Source organism: Meleagris gallopavo, chromosome 5 (assembly GCF_905368555.1).
Source record: "Meleagris gallopavo chromosome 5, MGAL_WU_HG_1.1, whole genome shotgun sequence".
Classification (NCBI taxonomy): domain Eukaryota; kingdom Metazoa; phylum Chordata; class Aves; order Galliformes; family Phasianidae; genus Meleagris; species Meleagris gallopavo.
The window spans coordinates 48976675-48998732 of record NC_139408.1 but is presented as its reverse complement, the minus strand read 5'-3'; the positions used below and the strand labels follow the sequence as shown (position 1 = coordinate 48998732).

Below are 22058 nucleotides of genomic sequence, written 5' to 3'. Positions count from 1 at the left end.
CTGCAACAGCTTGCACTTTCTTCTGTATGCAGGCAGAAGTCAACTCATTCTATTAGTTTAGATTATCATTTTAAGCTTGATTTAAAAGGTGTATAGACTTTTAATGCTCCCGACAACTAAGATTGTAACCTGTTTACATGTTGAGATCTGTTAATTATCTGTCTGTAGAAGTTCATCAGTCCAGGAACGAAGGGGGAGATGCTTGAACCTACAGGATATGAGGCTCTTAATACATTTTTGAGTGCACTTTGAGGAGGTAGGAAAAAAGAATTGAAAGTGTGAGTCCAAGTTAACATGTGGAATGACCTTTATTGTATCCAAATGGAAAGAATTTTTCTACTTTTTTAACTTTTTTCAGAGGTATATGGTGCCATTTGATAGTAAATATATTCATAGAATGTAGGTTTTTAGTCTTTGTATTATTTTAGCTATCTTAGGTGATACTGGAGTTCCCTAGATGTTTAATAACATTTCAGAAGACCTCAGTCTATCTGGGGAGAGAGGAACTTGCTGTAGCCCTTTTTTGTTCTGGTCTGCCAAATCTATAAATATGGATGTCTGTATCACTGACGGTGGGGGATTTAAAAAAAAATTAAAAAATTAAGAGGTGAGATTTTAAGCAATGTATATGTTAGGCTATAGTGTAGAAAAGAATGTGTGAACAGTAACCTTTCTCAAATCAATGCATTAAGCCTGGTTGAATTTTGTTAATATTATACCTGAAATTGTCAATGGTTTATTTTTGAAATAGTAATAAAATACAACAAAAAATTCTAAATCTGGAGAAAATCCAGTAAATGAAAATAGTCCTCTCCTCTCTTCTCTCCTCTCCTCTCCTCTCCTCTCCTCTCCTCTCCTCTCCTCTCCTCTCCTCTCCTCTCCTCTCCTCTCCTCTCCTCTCCTCTCCTCTCCTCTCCTCTCCTCTCCTCTCCTCTCCTCTCCTCTCCTCTCCTCTCCTCTCCTCTCCTCTCCTCTCCTCTCCTCTCCTCTCCTCTCCTCTCCTCTCCTTTTCTGTTAGCATTTGTTTCCTGTTCATCGAATCATATTTAGGAGTGACCTGGTATATTTTTTCCAGCTTATGTTATAAGGGTGGCAGAGAGAAATCCTTGCAGAGAGTTTACTATGTAGTTATTGCAGTTTATATTCCTGCTTTTAAGATACACTTAATCCTTGGTGATTTTTCTTGTGTTTTTGTTTAGTTCCTTGAAAGGGTGTTGTTCTCCCATGGAATGTGTTTATTTTGGTTTTTTTTTTTCCTTCTAAACTCAAGTTGTAAATACATATACAGGTAACACTATGTAAACCTTTGAGTCAGCTGCTTCCACTTCTCATGTGTTCTATCCTAGGCAATTTCAGAAAATTATTACTAAGCCTTATAAGCTCAGACATAAAATCTCCTTGACTGTTATTTGAAATGAAAATGAAAAGTTTTAACATATGTATTAAGTATATATGTAAAAATCCCAGAGTTAACAGACAAGTACAAATTTTACAGGGTTGTAATAGACACAATGACATCTGTTTTTTATTGCAATTAATAAGTCCTAATATGATGTGCCATTTTGTGTTATGTAACCATTTATTATTAATCTCCATCTCCTGTTACAAATCAGTTCTCAATGCTTTTTTTTTTCTTCTCATCATTCTTGAGATACTATGTATCTATATATTTATGCCTGTTGCAATCACAGTAAAGATATTCTGCTGTATTAAGAATTTTTAAGTAATTGGAGATAGATTCTGCATTCTTCATGAAGTAACTCTTGTCCTAATCATTACCAGGAATTGAACCTGGAACTACTAGAGCTAGAGGATAGCTTGAGAATTTGAGCTCAAAAAGGCTAAATCTTCTGGCTAGCAGTTGCAGGAGAGTCATGCTTTTTGTGGCTCTGGCAGAAGATGCTACTTGGAGAGGGAATTATGCTTGTGCAACTCCAAACTGCCAGAGAAATCCAGGGGAATTTGGGGGTTTGCAGGGAATGCAAAATTGGTCCCTTCCAGGAGCTTCCCAGTAAGCATGAAAGGGTTTTGTGTGTGTGTGTGTGCGCATGTGTGTGATGGATAGTGAGAAATTCTAACATCTGACATTACTAAGTGCATTCTGCAGTTTTTCATTAGTGATGGTGGAGTCCTTCAGTGAATCCCTTCAGGAGTAACCATTTGGCAGTTCTTAAACCCTTGTCTGTATATCACGTAAAGCTCAGTGTTACCACTCTAAAGGAAGACCTTGAAAAGTTAAATGCCATTGGAATTTAGTAATGTAGGCCGCACTGTAAACTGTGGTTAAGTTGAGCTGAGGCCTGCTTCAGAGAAGAACCTGTATTTGATTAAACCCTGCCTCTAGCTAGATAAAAATGAGTTTGAAGTAGATTAATATAAAAACAGTTAAAAGCTTCCTCGTTGTTGTCAGTTTCCAAAATGAAACTTGTCAAGAGTTTGGCAGAAAGAGTTCAAAGGCAGATCTTATTCTGAACTGAGAAAAACAAATCCAAAGGAGCAAACGGCAATATGGATGGATCTTCTCATGTTTGGTTGACTTAAATGAATTTTCTCAGTGTATGCTGTGGCTTTATGGCCTTCATTTCTACTTGCCAAGCCATTTTTTCTCCAGACTACTGCCCTTCAAGATTTGTGTCTCATAGCTTTGTCTAGCACAGAAATATCTTCTGTACTGCTTGGCCTATCTTCTCATGGCCTTCATGAATCTTCTCTGACATTTACTGTGCGTAATTATTATAACATAAACCAAGGGCAAAACTCGAAAGATAGTTTTGGACTCAGTGAGAAACTGTCTGAGAGAGAATTGAAGTGGAGACAGCACAGTGGGGTTTTTGTCAGAATTTTTGCTGGAATCTACTTCCATCTGTAACTTTGGGTGGCACGTGATGACTGTACCACACACTTAGGCCTGTTGTAGACACTTGCACATCTTGGTGACAAGATTGTGCAACATTTTTTGCTATTGATTTGGACATAAATTCTGTGGTCCCAATGATGAGTAAAAAATGGGACTCGTAGATCAAGTCCTACAAGTGTTACCAAGTGATTATCAAAACCAATGTCATATTGGAAAGTTTGGGCTTTGACACCCCTAATACTTTTTTCCCATATCCTTTTGTGTATACAACTAGGTCACGTTAGTGACCACAGGCATGAGTCTCCATTCCATTACACTGGTTTTATGCCAGAGTAACCATGCTGGTTTTCACTGTATAAAAAGACTGATGAGATGTGGTGAAAAATTGATCCCATACATATTCCAATCTCTGAGTGACTTAATATTTATTGCTAAAACATTTTAAACCTTTAAAAACAACATTTCCACCAGTCACATTACGGATTTAGAGTTTGCTGTCTCATGGCTTGCCAGAACTAGCAGCAAATGCTGGGAAACAAGCATGTCTTTAATCGTGGCAAATCATGGGGTATTTAATTCTCAAATTTGACAGTCATCTAGGAAGGACAGCTAGTGCTCTTGTATGTTGACCTCTATTTTAGGCTAAAATAATAATTTCTGTAGATATAGGGTATTTGTTCCTTCTAAATGGCAGCAGTTTGAAATCAGTGGCAGACGTGAAATACTATAGATTAAGAGATAAATTAATGGAGAGTTTGAGAAAGGAAATGAGGCAGAAGTTAGATATTTCATGGGTCTGTAGGCTGTTTAGACTACTAAAGTTTGTTGTTTTGTATGTGGAGCAAATATGTATTTTTTCATAAGTACATGTATACAAACATACATAGTTCCTCTAATTTGCTACTTACTAACTTACTGCTCTACTTGAACTGTAAAGGAAGACGTGTGGTTTCTTTAAATTTCTTAGGATATCAGGCTTGTTACTGCATTTGTTAAAATTAGTTGCAAAGCCCTGGTTGACAGCAATAGGAGAAATCTTATTTTTGATGGTTGTAAGTTAATACACCTGCAAGCGGGACAGACTGTAGTATCAAAGGACAGCTTGCTTGCTGAGGAGGCAAGCGTATGCAAAAGGAATATAAGGTCTGTTGTAGTCAAGGCTTTGTTGCCACAGATTTCCTGTATAACTCAAGACTAGTTAATATGGTTCACTTTTCAATCTGTAAACTGAGAACAGCAATATGTCCTTAGATTAAAAAGCAGTAATAAACTCAGATAAAGTGATCTGTAGCACATTTAGTGGCTGGGAGGGATTTCTCATATGACTCAGGCATAAGCTTACTCTGAAGCAGCTGGGTAAATAGTCCTAGTGATTCATTTATTATTGGTTAATTAGTTCAGTTAATTAGTAACTAGCAAAGTAACAGCTGTTGCTCCTGCTTGTTGTGTAAGAGAATTGTGACCCTTGGCTTTGTGTTGTGCTCCTAATGGTGTAGTATAGACTGCAAACTGATGATGCCGGAAGTCAATTATTGCCCAATTTTTTTAGATATATACTTAAACTGATGCATATTAATGATGTACACAGTTGAAATGTGATAACTTTCAGGCTGAGGCACATGGAAGGCAAGGAACCTTCATTTCATTTGTAACAAAAATGAGCTAGTTATTGGGAGAGGATGCTGGTTTGGCTGACTTGTAATATATTTTTCCTTGGTAATTTGATCTGAGCTCATATAAAGGTTTAGGTAAGAAATTGTTGTTGTTTTTTCTAGTGTCAGCATCTCTGATTACATGAAAACAAGTCTGATAATATAAAGGTCTTAAGGTTTACATTGGTTAACAGTATTAATCTCTCCTTTTCTCCCTTCCAACGTCTACTCATTTAACATGGCTGAAGAAAATAATTGGTTCATTTGTTATAGGTTTCTGTCCCAAACTGATCTGGGGGAGAAAAAAGAAAATTTCATTCTGGAAACAAAAAAGTTTGTATTTCTGTATTCCCTGGTTCCTGCAGCTTCTCAGTGAAAATGGCGTTTGACAGGTAACTGACTATTAGCCTTGTATTCATTTATTGGTATAAACGGGATATTTTTTTGTGGGGGGGGGGGAGGGGGCAGCTTTGCTCTTAGGACTGCCTGGAAGTCTATCATGGGGCTTCCAAGCTCTTGGTTGGTATTTGCTGGAAGGTGATTGGAAAGTCTGGAACTGATGAAAATTATTGTGATTTTGTTCTCTTAGTGGGTAGTCATTCATTTTAAGGCTGACGTTTCCAAGATTTGAAACTTAGTTGACTGAAGCCATGGAAGCTTGGTGTTTTCCCTCTTTGAGATATTCAGCAGGGCAGATCTGTCTCCTGATTCCGCTCTAAACTTACTTTTATTTCATGGGAGCCATAACCCACCTCCTTATCCAGCAAAAGATGGGCCTACCTTGCTTTCAGCTAGCTGGCTGGGTATGAGTAGCAATCTAGCTGTGAAAGCATGGAATTTAATGTGGGCTAATTCCTGTATGCAGCTTACCCAGCTTCTTTGGGTGCGTCCTGCATGGCTGCTAGACCACAATGGAAACTACCCACGCAGCTTCAAACAGCTGATGATGCGGCCTCGCACCCACCACACCCAGTGTCTGGAAGATTCTGGCCCATCTTGTGGAGTAACACTATGCAGTGTTACAGCATCTGGCTTTGGCAAGTGTACAGAGAGAGTCTTTGAAACAAAAAACAAACTATGCATCCTCACCACTGTTTCTTCCCTTGTTTACATGATTAAATGCTGCAGTGTACACATGTGGGCAAGAGCAGGAAGACTCAGGGAAGGGAGGTGGCAGAATTACCATCCCTGCAGGTGTTCAAGAAATGTGGAGATATGGTGCTGAAGGACATCGTGAGTGGGCATGGTGGGAATGGGTTCACAGTTGGACTAGATGATCTTAGTGGTTTTTTCTAACCTTTATGATTCTACAGATACATCTTAACAATGGTTGCAGAGGAACTCTAGTGGGTCAATACCTTGCAGGCTCTGCTGCATGAGCTGATCCACATCTTCCAGCCACACCTAGAATTTCACACATATTAGGCAGAGCTGGCATTTGTGGTGTGAAAACTGTCTAAGAGGTGTCAGATTTGGTCTTCAAAACTGAGAGAGTTTTATCAGACATTTTTACAGGCAGATTTGCAAATGCATCTATCCCAAAAGTCTGCATCTCCGTATGTGTCACCACTGCAGCAGCTTCTTTCCTTGTCACCTTTGTACACTGATGATACATATCTCCTGTGATTGACGTGCAGGCACAGAAAAAGGTTTTCTTGCTATCTTGCTTGTGTTGCTTCAAATATACTTCTCACGCTGAGAAACAGAAAATCTTCTATTTCTTTTACTGCTCCAGTGACTTGAACTTCACAGATCCTGGTCTGTGAATGTCTAGAGGTGGCCAAGATAGCAAATACTTTCAGAAGGAAGATGACAGAAGAAAGTAAGAATTGTTTTTGGTCTTCTTTGGCAGGCTAGGTCATTCCTCTGTTTCAAACACTTTTGCAGAACACCTTGCTCTGGGAGAATGCACCTGATCTTCCATGGTTGAAATGATTCCCACATGAATGCATTGTGTTCCTCTTGTGCAAATACCTGTGCCTGTGAACAGATTTGAGCCCATAAACACTGTTTTGGCTGTTTTGTTTGTCTTTGAAGATGACTGCCAACCTTTGACTTCCACAGCAGGAGTCTTGCGTAAGACCACATGTGAAAGAAAACCATTCATGTAACATTTAAAATCCATTGTTTTGTTAGTTAAGAGGAAATGCAGTTAGACCAGTTTTTTATGGCTTTTTCACAGCTTTCATGATCTTGTGGGAGCATGTAATCATAGAGTATTAAAAGGAAATCCAAGCTACTAATTCATCTGTTATCTCGTTTAGGGGAAAATGCATGGGATGGGTGAATTGGTAGGATTAAATCGCTACAAGAAATCGCAACCTTTTGCTGTGTTTGTATGTAGGAAACCTGATACTGTTAGTTGTCTCTAACATAAGGGAGCAGAAGGATGTTTTCATGCCTATGTTTTATTACAAATTGAAACATGATGCTGTAGGCACAAAGCATGGTAAGAGAATGTGTGTAAACGCTAGTATACATGTTCATATATATACACATGCGTTCTTCTGGTACATGTATATTTCTTTCCAGATGCAGTTGGAATCCTGGCTGCTGTGAGAGTTTGATGGCTTTCTTGTGCAATGTGGGTGTTTATCATTCTGCTGCAATTGTTCATGTTGTGATGAGTTTCCACTTGGGAGCCATTTTCAGGCACATGTTCCTGTCAACCAAGGTCAGCACTGAGCCAGAGAAGCAGAGCACAGGTGGTATGTCATAGTTAGCCTCTTTCTTTTGGCTTCGGACTGTGGCACTTCTCAATTTAATTTATGATTAAACCGTTGCCCTGAGATAATACAAAAACTATTAGCGTATTTCTGCCTGGATTTCAGAGAAATGGTTCTTTAAATAAACAAGGGAAAAAATGAGTGAATGCATAAAAAGGGACTCAGGACCTGACCAAAATCCTGTGGAAAGACTCTTTGGATTTCAGCAGGCTCTGCTTGTCCTTAATACACACACTGTTGTGTCTAATCTCAGGTGGGAATATCACATTTTCAGGTTGCAAGCAGCTCCTTGCCTCTCATAAGCTGCAGTGCTGGTGGCAGTGGAGAAAGCCCAGGGTGATGAGAGAGTTTGTGGCAAAGTGATTTTTTTTCTGCTTGAATGGCAGCTGGATTCTAAACAAAAAGGCCCTAAGGGGAGAAATACATCAGGGTCATTACTGTCATTTGGCAGTTACTAACTTGTATTCTTGAAAGAAACTGTTAACACAATTTTGCTGATTCTTGCCAAACTGCAAGGGCAAGCTGGCTGTATTTTTGGAACTAGAATGGGACTGCAAGCTTTAGAAATCTTCTCTACAGTCAGCTGATCAAAGAATATGGGAAACAGTGTTTGGATGTTAACCTTCTTACCTGCAGAAATCCATGCTTGTGTATGGATTATGTTTTTGTCAATTTTCAGTGCAGACTATCGAAAGTTCCATCAGATTTTTAGTTGTCCTTGAATGATATTATTAATAACCTATTATAAGGTAGTGCTTTAAGAGCAAGGATGTTGATTTGTTGACTTGGATGAGATTTTTGAGCTGTTTACAATGTATAATGGTGTTGATTTTCACTTGAAGTGGATAAAAGTCATATTTGAGCTCTGTTGATCAGATTTTTCTTGTTAGAACTGCACCTCCTTTCCAGAGTAAAGGAATAATTTCTTATTCCTTCCAAGACCTTGATGTTTCTTTCAGTTTGTTCTGTTTAGCCTGGAACAAACAAGACAAAAATTCCTTCTCACTGTGCCTAAATTGCCAACATCGTGACGTGGAAATTCAAGCCCTGAGAAACAGACCTTGAACAGGGAAACCTCTGCCCAAAGAGATATCATGACTTGGGATTCCCTGTGACTCAATTTGGTGGTACTGCCCTTATGTAGTGGCTTCATCTGGCAAAAGCAGTGAGAGGGCTACCTTATGGGGTGCAGGCGAAGAAATGGAGAAGAAATAGTGATTGCCTGCTGGGCAGGCTTGATGTGTTTCTCTCCATCATGTGTGCTTTCTGCCCAGGACCTGGATGTGACAGAGTGACCACATGGTACAGCAAGAGAATATTTTTTATCACAGTGACAAGACTGTTTTGCTATATGTGATTGGCACTGGTAGTAATGGTAGCCTGGCAAAACTGGCAATAAGCCCCAGCAGGAGGCAAACTGTAGAATTATATAATCGTTAGGATTGGAAAAGACCTCCAAGATCATCTAGTCCAACTGTTCACCTAGCACAAATATTTCCTCACTAAACTATGTCTCTCAGTGCAACATCTAAATGTTTCTTGAATGCCTTCTGGGATGGTGACTCAAATCACCTCCCTGGGCAGCCCTTTCTGGCACCTGACCACTTTTTTGGAGAAGACATTCTTCCTAGTATCCCTGGTGCAACTTGAGGCCATTCCCTGTAGTCCTGTTGCTAGTAGCATGGGAGAAGAGGCCAATTACTCATCTTGCCACAACCTCCTTTCAGATAGTTGTATAGAGCGATAAGGTCTCCTTTGAGCCTCCTCTGCTCCAGACTAAACAATTCCAGTTTCCTCAGCGACTCTCATATGACTTGCACTCCAGACCACTCATCAGCTTTGTTGCCCTTCTCTGGACCTGCCCCAGGGCCTTGACGTCTTTCTTGTGAGGGTACAAAAACTGAACACAGCACACAAGGTGAGTACAGGGGGATGATCGCCTCCTTGGTCTTGCTGGCAATGCTATTTCATATACTAATCAGAATGCCATCGACATTCTTGGCTACCTGCGCACACTGCTGGCTCATGTTTAGTTGAGCGTTGACCAACTTCTCCACATCCATTTCTTCTACACAATCTTCCAGTCACTCTGCCCAAAGCCTGTAATGTTGCCTGGGGCTGTGCAGGGCCAGCAGTTGGTCTTGATGAACTTCGCTCCATTGGCCTCATCTGAGCCATCCAGCCTATTCAGATCCCTCTGAAGGGCATTTCTACCCCCAGGCAGATTGACACTTCCTCCCAGCTTGGTGTCATCTGCAAACTTACTGAGAATCACTCTGTCCCCTTGTCTGGGTCATCAATAAAGATATTAAACAGGACTGGCCCCAGTACTGACCCTTGGGGAACCCCACTTGTGACTGGTCACTGGCTGGATTTAACTCCATTCACCACCACTCTCTGGGCCCAGCCCTCCAGTCAGTTCTTTCCCCAGAAAAGAGCGTTCCTGTACGAGCCATGGGCTTCCGGGTTCTCCAGGAGAATACTGTGGGAGACAGTATCAAAGGATTTGCTGAAGTCTAGCTAGACTATGTCAGCAGCCTTTTCCTCATCCACCAGGTGGGTCACTGGATTGTAAAAGGAAATCACATTGGTCAAGCAGGACCTGCTTTTTGTGAACTCATGCTGGCTGGACCTGTTCCGCTGGTTGTCCTGCATGTGCTGTGTGATCTCACTCAAGATGATCTATGTATGTGGTACGAGAGTAATCTCGAATCTAACTCAGTGTTTCACCTTCATGAAGCGTTGCTTCACTTGGGAAGTTTCACTGTGATTGTCTATAATTCAGTTATGTCACATAATATTGCTTAGATGCCTAATTTCAGCAAGATCAGTGCAATCCAGTCCAGCAAATGCAGTAAGTGACCTCCCTGGAAGCATATAGAATAGATTTTCCATTGCACTGAGACACTTGTTTTACTGAAACTGAGTTGATGTTTTTAATATGATATTGAATTTGTTTGAAATACTTGACTGTGCCAAGCCTTTCAAAATTGGAGGAAAGAAAATTCAGTAAATGTATAATATAGAATTTCTTGTATGTGCTGTGAATGCTGGCACGGAAAGAAACTGGATTAGCTGAACTGTACTGATCTTGCAGAGTATGTCGTATGTTTCTTTCTTACACACTTAAAGAAAAATATCCTGAACTCATTTTCTTGATGTCAGCCTGGAATGAATCCACTTTATCCAATGATGTTAAACTACTATTTGTGCTACTGATACAGTTGTGTTTTATTACCTGCTTGATGCAAGCCATGAGTAATACAGAGAGTATTAAGTATGTGTTCTAGTTTCGGATGCAGAACGTGTGATGCAATCCACTACAGGGTTTATGCATATATGCACTGAACATATTTTTGAGCTACTGTACTTTGAAATCTGTGCCAGACATCTATGCAGCCAGACAGTAAACAAAGAACACGATACCTTAGGCCAGGAACCTTCAACAGCACAGAGGGCTTACCTCAGAGACTACAAACAGGAAGCATAGCATGTGTTAAGTCACAAAGGTTAGTAGGCCAACGGAGAGCAGTGCTGTTCCCATGAGTTAGGTGCACCTATGGGATCTGAAGGCACTGGGAGTTTTGCCACTGATTTAAAAAGGGATGAGACTTCAAGAACTGTATCTACTGCCATTTAATTCCATTGACATTAGTGAAATTGCTTCAGATTTGGTTGAGATTGGATGCAGAAAGTGAATCTGATCTCCTGTTATAAGGAATTGAGAAATTTACATTTATTGCTTCATTCAAAAAACATTTTTCTGTGCCCGTGTAACACTTTATGAACATTTTGCCTTAATTTATGTAAGAGTGCTCTTCAGCTAAACCCACATTCTGATCCCATTGAACACAGATTCTACTGCATGAGAAAATATTATAAATGCAATGAATATTAACTGCAGCCTCTTCCAGATCCCAAAATGGGACTTTAAATTACAAAGTTTTGATATGTGGCTTACATGTTCCTGGAAATTCTGTGAAATTCATCACAAGATTGAAAAAAACATTTTTTTTTTCCAAAGCCAAAACTAAGGTTAGGAGCTAAGCTTGAGACAATATGGTCTGGCTGCACAACTTGTTGTAAACTTCAAGGAGGCTTGAAGAACTATTTCACATTCCTAAGTTGCAAGTGAATACGTAGTTGTAATGAAAAGAAAAAATAATAAAAAATAATTCTTATGGAAATGAGAGATCAAGTATAAAATGTATTTATAGAAAGCAAAGCTGCTGAAGTATGATAATACTTCTGTTTTTTTTTGTTTTTTTTTTTTGTTTTTTTTTTTGGTAGAGATTTTACATTTAGTTTTTATGTGATTCAATTTTTTTTTAAATTTATTTTATTAATGATTAATACGACACGTCTGAATAATGTAATGGATAATTAATGATACTGTCCTCAGAACCATCAAAATTAAGTTGTCATGCCTGATGGGAAATGTAGTTTCAGATCTTTTCTTCTCATGATAATGAAAAGCATTCATAATGTCAGAAATTGTTTTTCTTATGTGCCAAACAGTACAATGGAGAAATTTGGAGAGTGTTTACAGCTCTTGGCTCCTCTCTTTGGAATATCTGTACACTGGCTCTACTGAAGCAGGAAAACTAATGTTCTTAAGGAGGTAGAGGAGAGAATGAGTAGCAGAAGATGCTAAATTGCAGAGCAATCAGATAGGAGGAAAATTACCAAATGGGATTTCTCCCAGTTGATGATGTCCATAGTCAGAGAGTTAAATCTCTGAACTTTATCCAGTATCAAGAGGAGACTCATAGGAAGACTGATGTTTCTGCCAGTGTGCTTTCTGGGAAAATGAAAAATATTATCAAGAATTGGTTCTTGGACATCAGTGGCAGTTTTGCAGTAAGAAAACAGACCAGTAACTGACTAATTTAAAGGTATTAGTCATACTGATATTCTCCTGTCTTCCTCTCTTTTGTCCCTTGGAAAAATAAAGTAAAAATCGTGGTTTTATTTGCTGGCTTTACAGCATACAGATATGCTGTAGTCTAAAGTTTGGTGCAGTACCTTGCCCATAGGAACCAACTCTGCATTCTAATCTTGGAATGCTGGCTCAGATATATAAAAAAAGAAAAAAGATATAAAAGCCTTTCATCATTTTCTTTGCATTTGCCATTCTGTATGAAGAGAATTTTCTGAACAGAGTTTTGAGTTTGAGATTCTGCATTTTCCTTAGGATTCATCTGAGGTGTCCACATCTGCAGCCTTCAGCAGTAAATAAGAGGGATGCTCTGAAAATAATGCCTCCTATTTTATTATATTGGCCCACGATGTCAGAGATGGATGCTGGTAGTATGGAAGTAGAGGTTGAACATTTTCACCAATATTCCATTACATTTTGTTGCTGTGCAACAAAAATGGGCAGAGGAGCAGTCTGACAAGATGGTGTCTGACATGGAAATGTGCATGAAGCAGAGGTGTGTCACTGAATTCTTCCATGTGGAAAAAATGGCACCCACTGACATTCATCAATGCTTGCTGAACACTGATGGAGACCAAACAGTGGATGTGACCACAGTGAGGTGATGGGTGGCATGTTTCAGCAGTAGAGACAGTGGCAGAGGGTCACCTTCTCTGATGCAGATTTTCATGAGCATGGCATGCAGATTCTTGTTTATTACTGGTGAAAATCCACAGCTAATAGTGGTGACTATATTGAAAAATAGCATTTTGTAACAGAGAATTTGTTGTATCAAACAGTTATTGTGCTTGTTGTAGTATTTTCCTTGGAAATAATAGGAGATATTACTTTCGGAGTGATATACTTATTTGTCTGAGACCTCTTAAATCAAGGAATTGTTTTTTGTCCAGAACTGTAAAAGACCGTAAGGTCTGATCAAAGACCAGAGAGATGGTTTAAATTCTTAAGATTTTGTGCTGTGTGAATGCAATGCTCTCATTATGTGAGGAAGAGACTTTAGCTTCAAGAGCTAGGTTTGCTCTCTCCTCTACAGGCTTATTGTTTTTTCTTTTTCTTTTTCTTTTTCTTTTTCTTTTTCTTTTTTTTTTTTCCCAAGGCTGAGAGCAATATTACTGTGAAAACATGGCTTCCCATGCTTTCTATATGTTGTGTTATATGATGGTCATGTATGTGGGTTGTAAAAGGGCAAATAAGGCTCTTCAAGCAAAGTACAAATAACAGAATTATAAATGTTCATCAACTCTTCACAGGAGGTCTATTTAGATAATACTAATAACGCTTTTTTTTTTTTTTTTCCTTTTTCCATTTTAACTGACATGAGTTCAAGCTTGCGTTAGCTGCTTTTGTTATAATTCACTTTGGCTTTTCTTCAGCCCTTGCCCTTTGCCTTAGTGATCTCTGTTTTCCTTCCATCTGTAGCTTCTTTTCTTACGTTTCTCTTGAGCAGATTCCTTCCGTCTACCACAAGAATGGGTACTCAAATCAATTGTTGATTGAAATCCTGGCTCCCTGGGTGTTTCCCTCTGCTGCCTTTAGTTGTGTCAGGATTTGTTTTTCTTTCTTGCCATTACACAAATACTGCTCCCCAGTAGGACTTTGAAGTTCGTATTGTATTCATTAATAAGATTTTAAATCTTTTCAAGACAGTCCCTCTTAGCCCTTCTCCACCAGCAGGATGTGTAGCCCACTGCATATGAATTGGTTCCGGGAGTGGGGCCAGGGAGCATAGGAGCAGGGCTGGGCCAGGAAGCTGGGATAGCTGTTTCTCCAAGCATAGGAGGAGAAGAGACTTCTGGGCTCTGGCTTTAGGGCTGAGGGAAGGAGCGTGGCCATCTGTGCTGAGCATGGGTCAATCAGCTCCTCATAGTGCCATTGGCAGTAATGGGGAGTGGGGTCAGTAGGACCCTAGGGGCTCACAGTTTATAAACTAGCTGGGATTTCAAAAGTTAGTTTGTCCGAACCGGGACGAACTGTCTCCAGCACAGTTTTGGCTACCCACGACCTCTGTTGGCTCAGTCCCCTCCTTCTAATGCCAACGCATTGCCTAATGATGTCAGCGGGTGTTTTGGGTTTGCAAGGAATGCAGGAATGGGTTCTCTGAAGAACAGAATGTGTATGTAGAAATGCTTTAAAACAGACTCTTTGCAGAAACTTTCTTTAAACATTTTAACAAGAAACCTGAGCTTCTTCCAGTTCCTTGGATGTTGTTTTTAGTAATTATCCTTGCAGGTAGGTCATATTCTTCCACATACTTTTGTGAAATGAGGAGAAACATCTCAGGAGAATCTTTTTGACCAGTACAGCATTCACGCACTGCTTGGATGCCTTTGAAGTTTTTGAGACTTCAGCAGTTTAAGTGCTTTTCTGAATTACAAATTTTCAGATCAGCATGGCTATTCTAATGATTCTTCTGTAGAGTTGATAATTTCTCTTAAGTGTTAAAGAATTCCAACTCTACTTGATATTTGTCCTAGCATTTAGCAATATGGTATTGTGTTGTTGTCCCCTCTACACTGGCCTGATGAGGCCACATCTGGAGTACTGTGGACAGTTCTGGGTTTTCCTCAGCTCGAGAAAGACAGGGGACTTCTAGAGGGAATCCAATGGAGAGCCACAAAGATGATTGAAAACTGGAAAATCTCCTTTATGAGAAAAGATTGAGAGACCTGGGGCTGTTCAGCCTGGAGAAGAGAAGACTGAGAAGGGATCCTATCAATGCTTATAAATATCTAATGTGCAGATGTTAAATTGATGAGGCCAGGCTTTTTTTGTGGTGCCAGGAATAGGACAAGGAGTAATGAACACAAACTGGAACATAGGAAGTTCCATGGGCATGTGAGAATAAACTTCTTTACTGTGAGGGTGACAGAGCACTGGAACAGGCTGCCCAGAGAGATTGTGGATTCTCTGCCTCTGGAGATGTTCAAACCCTGCCTGGGTGCTTTGCTGTTCAACTTGCTGTAGTGAACCTGTTTTAGCAGTAGGGTTGGACTGGGTGATCTCTAGAGGCCTCTTCCAACCCCTACAGTTATGTGATTCTGTTTCTACACAGGACTTTGCTAGGCTTCATACTCTTGTTGGTTCCCTTCCTTCCTTCCCCTTCCCCTTCCCCTTCCCCTTCCCTTCCCCTTCCCCTTCCCCTTCCCCTTCCCCTTCCTTCCTTCCCCTTCCCCTTTTCCTTCCCTTCCCCTTCCCTTCCCCTTCCCCTTCTTTTTTTTTTTTTTTTTTTTTAAATTTGCGTTTACTCAGCGGCATGTAAGGTCTGAGGCAGGAGTTGAGTACTTTGTAGTATCCGTGTTGCTCATGGTGTGATGCAATCCCTTTGTCCAAAGGGCTCTAATGGCTTCTTGGTGGGGCTCACAGTCAGTGGCTGTTTTCTATGTGCTTGTGCAATGGCCTGATTATAGTTTGATCCAGACAATAAGTATTCACTTTTCTAAATGATGCTGTGAGAATTCAGGGATTTCTTACTGAGTGTTGGATGTGTTCATCAGATGTATGTGCTTGCCATTGGATATGCATGTGACTTTATGGTCACCAATTTAATCAGGTAAAAGTATTCCTGGTAACTTCCATGAAAGATATATTTTCTGAAACATGTTAGCTTGTTAGTGTTTAAATTCAAGATGGATGCCAGATTACCTGCTGTACCAGTATGTTGAATCAATTTCCATTTTTCCATCACTGCTATGCATTGGCATTTCACAGACTGGACAACCCTAACTGTATATGACTTTTCTTATTTTCTGTTGGAGAAATGTCATTGGCCTTTTCTGACCTTGTCCTATGATCACACGTGAGACTTTGAAAAGTCTTTTTACTCGGCTTCTCCCTTGTTACAATAGTATTGCAGAGTACTACTTCCTGAATTTCCTGTTAGGACATACCAGTTTTTACAATGGTGAAGCTTTATGTAGAGTTTGAAATATTTGGCATTAGGATAGAGATTTTTGTATGCAATATATTAGTCAGTGTGACTTTTTAAACCCCTAAGAAGAGTGGCTTGTGCAAGAAGCTTCTTATTCCCTAGTAAATCATAGAATTGTAGGCATGGGAGGCAGTTCAGGCGACCAGTCCATCTCTGTTCTGCAGCAGAGCCAAGGACTATTTCTGACAGTGATTTTCCTAACCTTTCCATGATAGACTCCAGTGGTGAGGATTCCAAGGCCAGCCTCGGTGAGTTGTTCCAATGTACTGCTGTTTTTGTTAGTTATTTTGTTCTAAGAGCTAACAAATCTTCTTTTGCCACATGGTAAGCAGTTCTTCTAACCTTGATAGACCTGAAGAACAGTTGATCACTGTCATATTCATAAAAGCATCTTGCATATTTGAAGACTTACGTCTTCCCTCAGTCTCTTTTCTAGACTAAACAAACCCAAATCTTTTAGTTTTTCTACTAGATCATGTATTCCAACTTGTTTTTTTTCTGTTGTTGTTCTCTGCACTCTTCAGATTGTCTGTAAAAATCATGAAGCATATTGTTTAAAATTGGACAATATTTTTGATTTGAGGCATTCACTAATACCAAGAAGTGGAGAATGATTTCTTCTTATGAAATGTCATATACTTTTTTATCTGCAAGAGTCATACTGCTAATTCAGTTTGCGCAAAGTTGTGTCTAAGATTTTTCTGCAGTTTTCCAGCTAACTTGCTTTCCTCTGCTTTGTAATTGTGCGTTTGATTTTCCTGCCCAGGTGCAGAACTTATCTTTCTAGTACATCTTGCTGTTTTCAGAGCCAATGTGATAATTAGAAACTCTTTGAATCCTGTTTTGTGAAGGTTTTTCCACTCTTCACAGCTGGATGTCTTGCAAAATTGAGCATACCTTAATATTCCATCCTTTTACTTGTTAATGAGGGCCCAGAATAGAACTGGGCTTTAGGGTAGCCTCTTGCAAAACCAAGCTTGATGTATATTTTCCACCGAGTTACTAATAACAATACAGTTTTCAGCCAGCCATCCTATAGTAATATCCTCTGTGAAACTTCTGCTGGCTTCCTGATGAAAGCATTGGGGACTGGGCTTGTGCAGCATTGTGTCAGTCTTTCTGAAGTCAACATCCTGTCTTCTGGTTCCCCTTTCACCTGTGGGCCATAAATGTGGAACTGAGGAGAATATTCGGACTGGTCAGTCATGATTTATTTTTCACCTCCATTAGGAAAGTTGGCCAGAACACTACTTGTGTCTCTGGTTCCCTCAGCTCTTCCCTGGAGCCAGAAGTCACTTCTGTGCAGTCTGGTCTGAGTCACACCTGGCTGTTTTATTAGTGCAGAGCATTGGGCAACGGCTGAATTGCTAGCTGAAGCTTGGCGCTGTGTCTGTTATCTCATGGATTTGGGCTCCTGGCAGGCAGGCAGCTAACACCCTAGGAAGCTGGGTTGACAATGGATGTCTCTGTTCATCTCTGAAAGAATTTTAACAGAAAAAAACAATAAATCTTGCCCTGATAATCATCAACCAAGCAAACAAAAATAAACACACACATGCACAAACCCTGCCAAAAACCAAACCAAAATAATAATAAAAAACAACCCAAAAAGAGAGAACACAGCAATTTACCTATAATCTGATCTATTCAGTACTAGGTTTCCCAATACTGAAACGATCCCTCTACATTTCCAAATTATTTAATGGCAATAAACATACTCATCAGCTGACTCATTCTTCAACCGCTATGACAAAATTTTTAAAGGGTTGTTTTATTTTCCCCCCCCTTCATTCCTGACAAACGCACAAATATCTATCTGAAGTCACATTACTTAAGTAGAAACTAATAGAAGAGTTGGTTGTACAAATACTTCAGGATCTGGTCACAAACATGCTCTAAGACATGCTGATCTGCCTTGGGTGAAATTCGCCTTGGGCAGAGACAAGAATTGCACCTTTTTAGCTCAGAAGAAAGTCACTATCCACCTTGTGCTTCAGTCAAGCTAGAAATAGAGTGAACTGGGAAAGCAAAAGAGGGATTTTAAGACTGCTGGCCTGCCAACTCTAGCTATTTATAGCAAAAGAGAATAATCATGGAATAAGGTGAAAATATTTCATTTTTATAGCCCTGTATAAGATGAAGTTATCCTTAAGTGAATCATAGCCTCTGAACCAATAAACAATGGAGTAATGTGTTTAAAAAAGAAAAAAATATTAATGAAAACATGACTTTATTTGTCTCTTCTGGAAGCTTTCTGTGGCAGTTACAGTAGTAAACATGCCTCCTGTGAATCACTAGAGACGAAAAACAGACGTATACTTAGGCTTAAGTGGTTCATATGGGTTTGTAACAGTTTTGTATCTTTTGAGCATTCAGGAAAATCCGGCCTACAGATTTTGAACTGTGATTCTGGCTACAAAGGCACAACACATTCTTTTCTGTTTTTAATAAGTCTCTCTCTTTGTGCAACAAATCCTTTTAAAAAACTGTACCAGCAGTGCTAACCAATGGGTAGCAGCTAGAAGCTGTGGGGAGAGGAATTGCTTTGGCTGGACAGAGACTAAGGGATTTGTATACCCAAATTTCTATTGTTTTTAATAGGAATTTGGCTTCAAAAATCTTAGCCTTCATATGTATTCAGTCTCTAACAACTGGAGGTCTCTAACCATGCATTCCTATCTTCCTGGATCAAATCCTCCATTGGCTGATGTACCAGCCAGGGGAAAGCAGATACATCGTTGTGCACATCCTTTCTTAAGATTCCTCCCTTGTCAGGTGCACTGTGCTGCTTTTCTGAACGAAAGCACCCACCATCTGCTGGCTAGAGCTTATAACTGAAGGAAGGAGGGCCCGTATTCCACCAGGAGTGCAGAAGTTGCTTAATAATCTTAAGAAGGTTGACAGTGCTATAATGTGGATCAGTTTTTCCCATTCTTTTTCAGTGGCTTTTCAGAAGATTATGAGAGACTTTATAAAAATACAGAGCCCTTATGCATGTTATCATTATTCCATAGCTACTGGCATACTGCCATTCTGGTTCTCCCATGCAAAATAATGTAAGGAAACTGAAAAATAAATAATACTTATGAAAAATTCATGAATAACCCCAGAAATTGATATCAGTTTCGTTCAGATGGAAAATCTGAATGAAAACCCAGAAACTTAAGTATATAACAAGGGGCTGCTAATTTAATTTCTGATGACCTAGGTGATTGAGAACTTTAGAATGATTTACAGTAGGCTATATGTTACTTTAATACATTCAGTTCATCGCTGGGTTGTGTGTAGTGAATGTAACTTGGTAAGGTGATTGCAGGTGATGATAAGGTAGTTGCAAGCAAAAGGGAAATGTTTGCAAGGATGTTTACATTTTCTCTACTCTTTCAAATGACTTAAATTTATATGGAAGAGCACTAAATGCACGAGGACAGCATTAACTACTACATATGCAGAGGAAAAATTGCAAAGGAGTAGATTCCTGAGGTACGGTTAGATTAACATATGTTCAGTGTAAGTTTGTTAATGAGGCAGATGTCAGAGAAATGAATAACTTAGAAACCTTGATCAAGGCATCAAGACAACGGACACATCATTTTGACACAAAGAATTTTTACAGATTGCATGGGACTGGCAGTACTCCAGTATTAGTTCCAGACTGAAATGAAATTCCATTCTATATCTTTGTGTTAGAAACCTGAGTACCAAGTGGTTATTGCACTGAACTATATTACGTGCACAATTTAAGCACACTGAGTACAGTACACGATTATAGCTCTATTTTAAAGAACACTTCTCTTTAACATGTTTTTACTTAGAATGGCTATGTAGGTTAATATTGGACTCAATCCATACACACAGCGCATGGGATTCTGGAGGGAAGTTGCATTATCTGCCAGTGCTGAGCATAATGAAGAGGGAAAGTGCTCTCCAACTGTTTGAAAAGAATGCACGATTGGTCATGATACTTTTGCTTTTCTGCCCATTGCAGCTGATGCTTTCTTCCAAGAAAATAAGCACTCAGTGCAGAGAAGGTGGTGGCTGAAGGTCTCCACCTGTTCCCATAGACATGTGGCTTTCTGGCTACATAGCACAATTCTCTGCACAGGCAATTGAACCAACAGGGCTAGTTGGCTAGATGGATGGATGGAATTATATTTCAGTGCTTCTTTAGTGTTTAAGGATGTCTCTAAGTGTTGCTTAGACACTTCCTCTGCCTTCCCATCTACCTTCTCTCCTCCTATGCTAAAACTTTCTGGGCCAGTTTCTGCTAGTGAAATTGCCATGGGATCCATTGGTCTGTTTTTGAGTTTGTGCTGTCTGCCTGAGTCCTGACCACATCAAGCTCTTGGTCTGTGGGCCACAGTTTAAAACAGAGAAAAGTGTTCTCATCCCCTTTCCTGTTCCACTTGTGGTTAGAGCAAAAAGTGTGTGCAGAATATTTCTCATATTACATACAGTTTTATGAAGAAAAAGTCTGTTTTCTGATATTGAATCAACTACTCGTTAAGGACCTTACCTTTCTGACAAAAGATTTGTGCTCAGATCTTTTGCCTGTTTTTGCAGAATCAAAAATATTTTACCCAGGAGGAACACTAGCTAGAGTTGGTGTTTTTGTTCTTGGCATCCCCCTATGAATGCTCCTACTTTGTTTTCCTTTTTTTATATTCAGAGGACAAGAACAAAAATGATTTCTAGTAAACGTGTTTTAGGACACTTAACACAGAAAAGGAGAGCAAAGTTACTATAAGCTGAGACTGATAGGTATCTAGAAATTAGAATATATATTTTAAAAGGAAGAAAATAAGATTTTATGTGCTTGGGAGGTGGGCAAGATGATGGAAACCAATTGTGGCAGCTTGGTGGCCTGACATTCTGCTGAAAAATGTAGGTTAAAATCTCTTGGAGAAAGAAGGGCATGGAACCAAAGTGGAGACAGATGAATGTCCTGACACTTGAGTGACAGCATACAGTCTCCAGACACATTTGTAAATGTCTTTGCATGTATGATCTTATACTGCACTTGTTTCCCTGTTTCCTACTGGCTAGCTTAAGCCCTCTCTTAGTCTGCTGCTGTCTGCACATCCCATTTCAGTGTGCCTGAGGCCTCTGATTGATTTATGTGTTGCTGCTAGCTTGAGACAGCTAATGTGGTTATCACCTCCAGCTGTTTACCCCACCCTTAAAGTGCTAAATAACTCCAGTGGCTCTGCAGCTGGTTTACTAACAGCTCAAATATCAGTGCAGGAGGGTGAGGGGAAGCTTGGGTACAGTAACCTCATCAGCTGTCTGAAGCCGAACCATCTCTTCTTGTCCATCAAAAATGGTCGACCCTCACATTGTGTGGGTCCCTAGCTCCAGGCTAGGTGCAAGGCAAAGCTTCCAGGTGCTTTTTCACATCTAGCTAGAAGCAAAATAATTATGTCTTATGGTGCTGAATGTAGCCCTTAAACTATTTTAACTTCTAAATTAAATGCCTAAACTCCATGCATAATGGGGAGCCCCATTATTTAGGTGCTGAACTGGTAAGCACTATTAAGATTGAGGAAGCCAGTTCTTGAAGTGGGCACTTCAGAAATGTCCCTTGGAAATGAAACCATCTGAGGTTGGGATTCAGCTAGCTATACAGGGTTCTGTATCTGAATACGTTTTTTAGACTCAGTTTATAGCTGTTACAGAATAAGTGGTCACTCTCTTATAGAATAGAGCGTCTTCTCTGGAAACAGATGTCCAAACAGACCGGATAAAGTGTGCCCTGAAATGGCCTATTTCCTCCATCGTGTTTAGAAGCAAGAGGGCCACCTCAGCTGCAGACATTTTTTACCAAATCCCAAAGTGAAATGAAATGAATCTTTCCTATGGAAAATATGCAGAAGCCTACCTTGAGTTTCAGTGGGTCGAAATTTGGTTGGTTCTTGTATCCAGGCACAGCTCCTTTGTGTATCTTTCATGCCTTACA

The 22058-nt window shown here is 39.8% G+C and overlaps 1 protein-coding gene across 1 annotated transcript in view; it reads left to right on the top strand.

Moving 5' to 3' along the window:
• The window catches only part of LOC104911240 (uncharacterized), a 151026-nt gene that overhangs the window by 9672 nt on the left and 119296 nt on the right, over positions 1 to 22058 (top strand). The gene's annotated exons all lie outside the window — the stretch shown is intronic.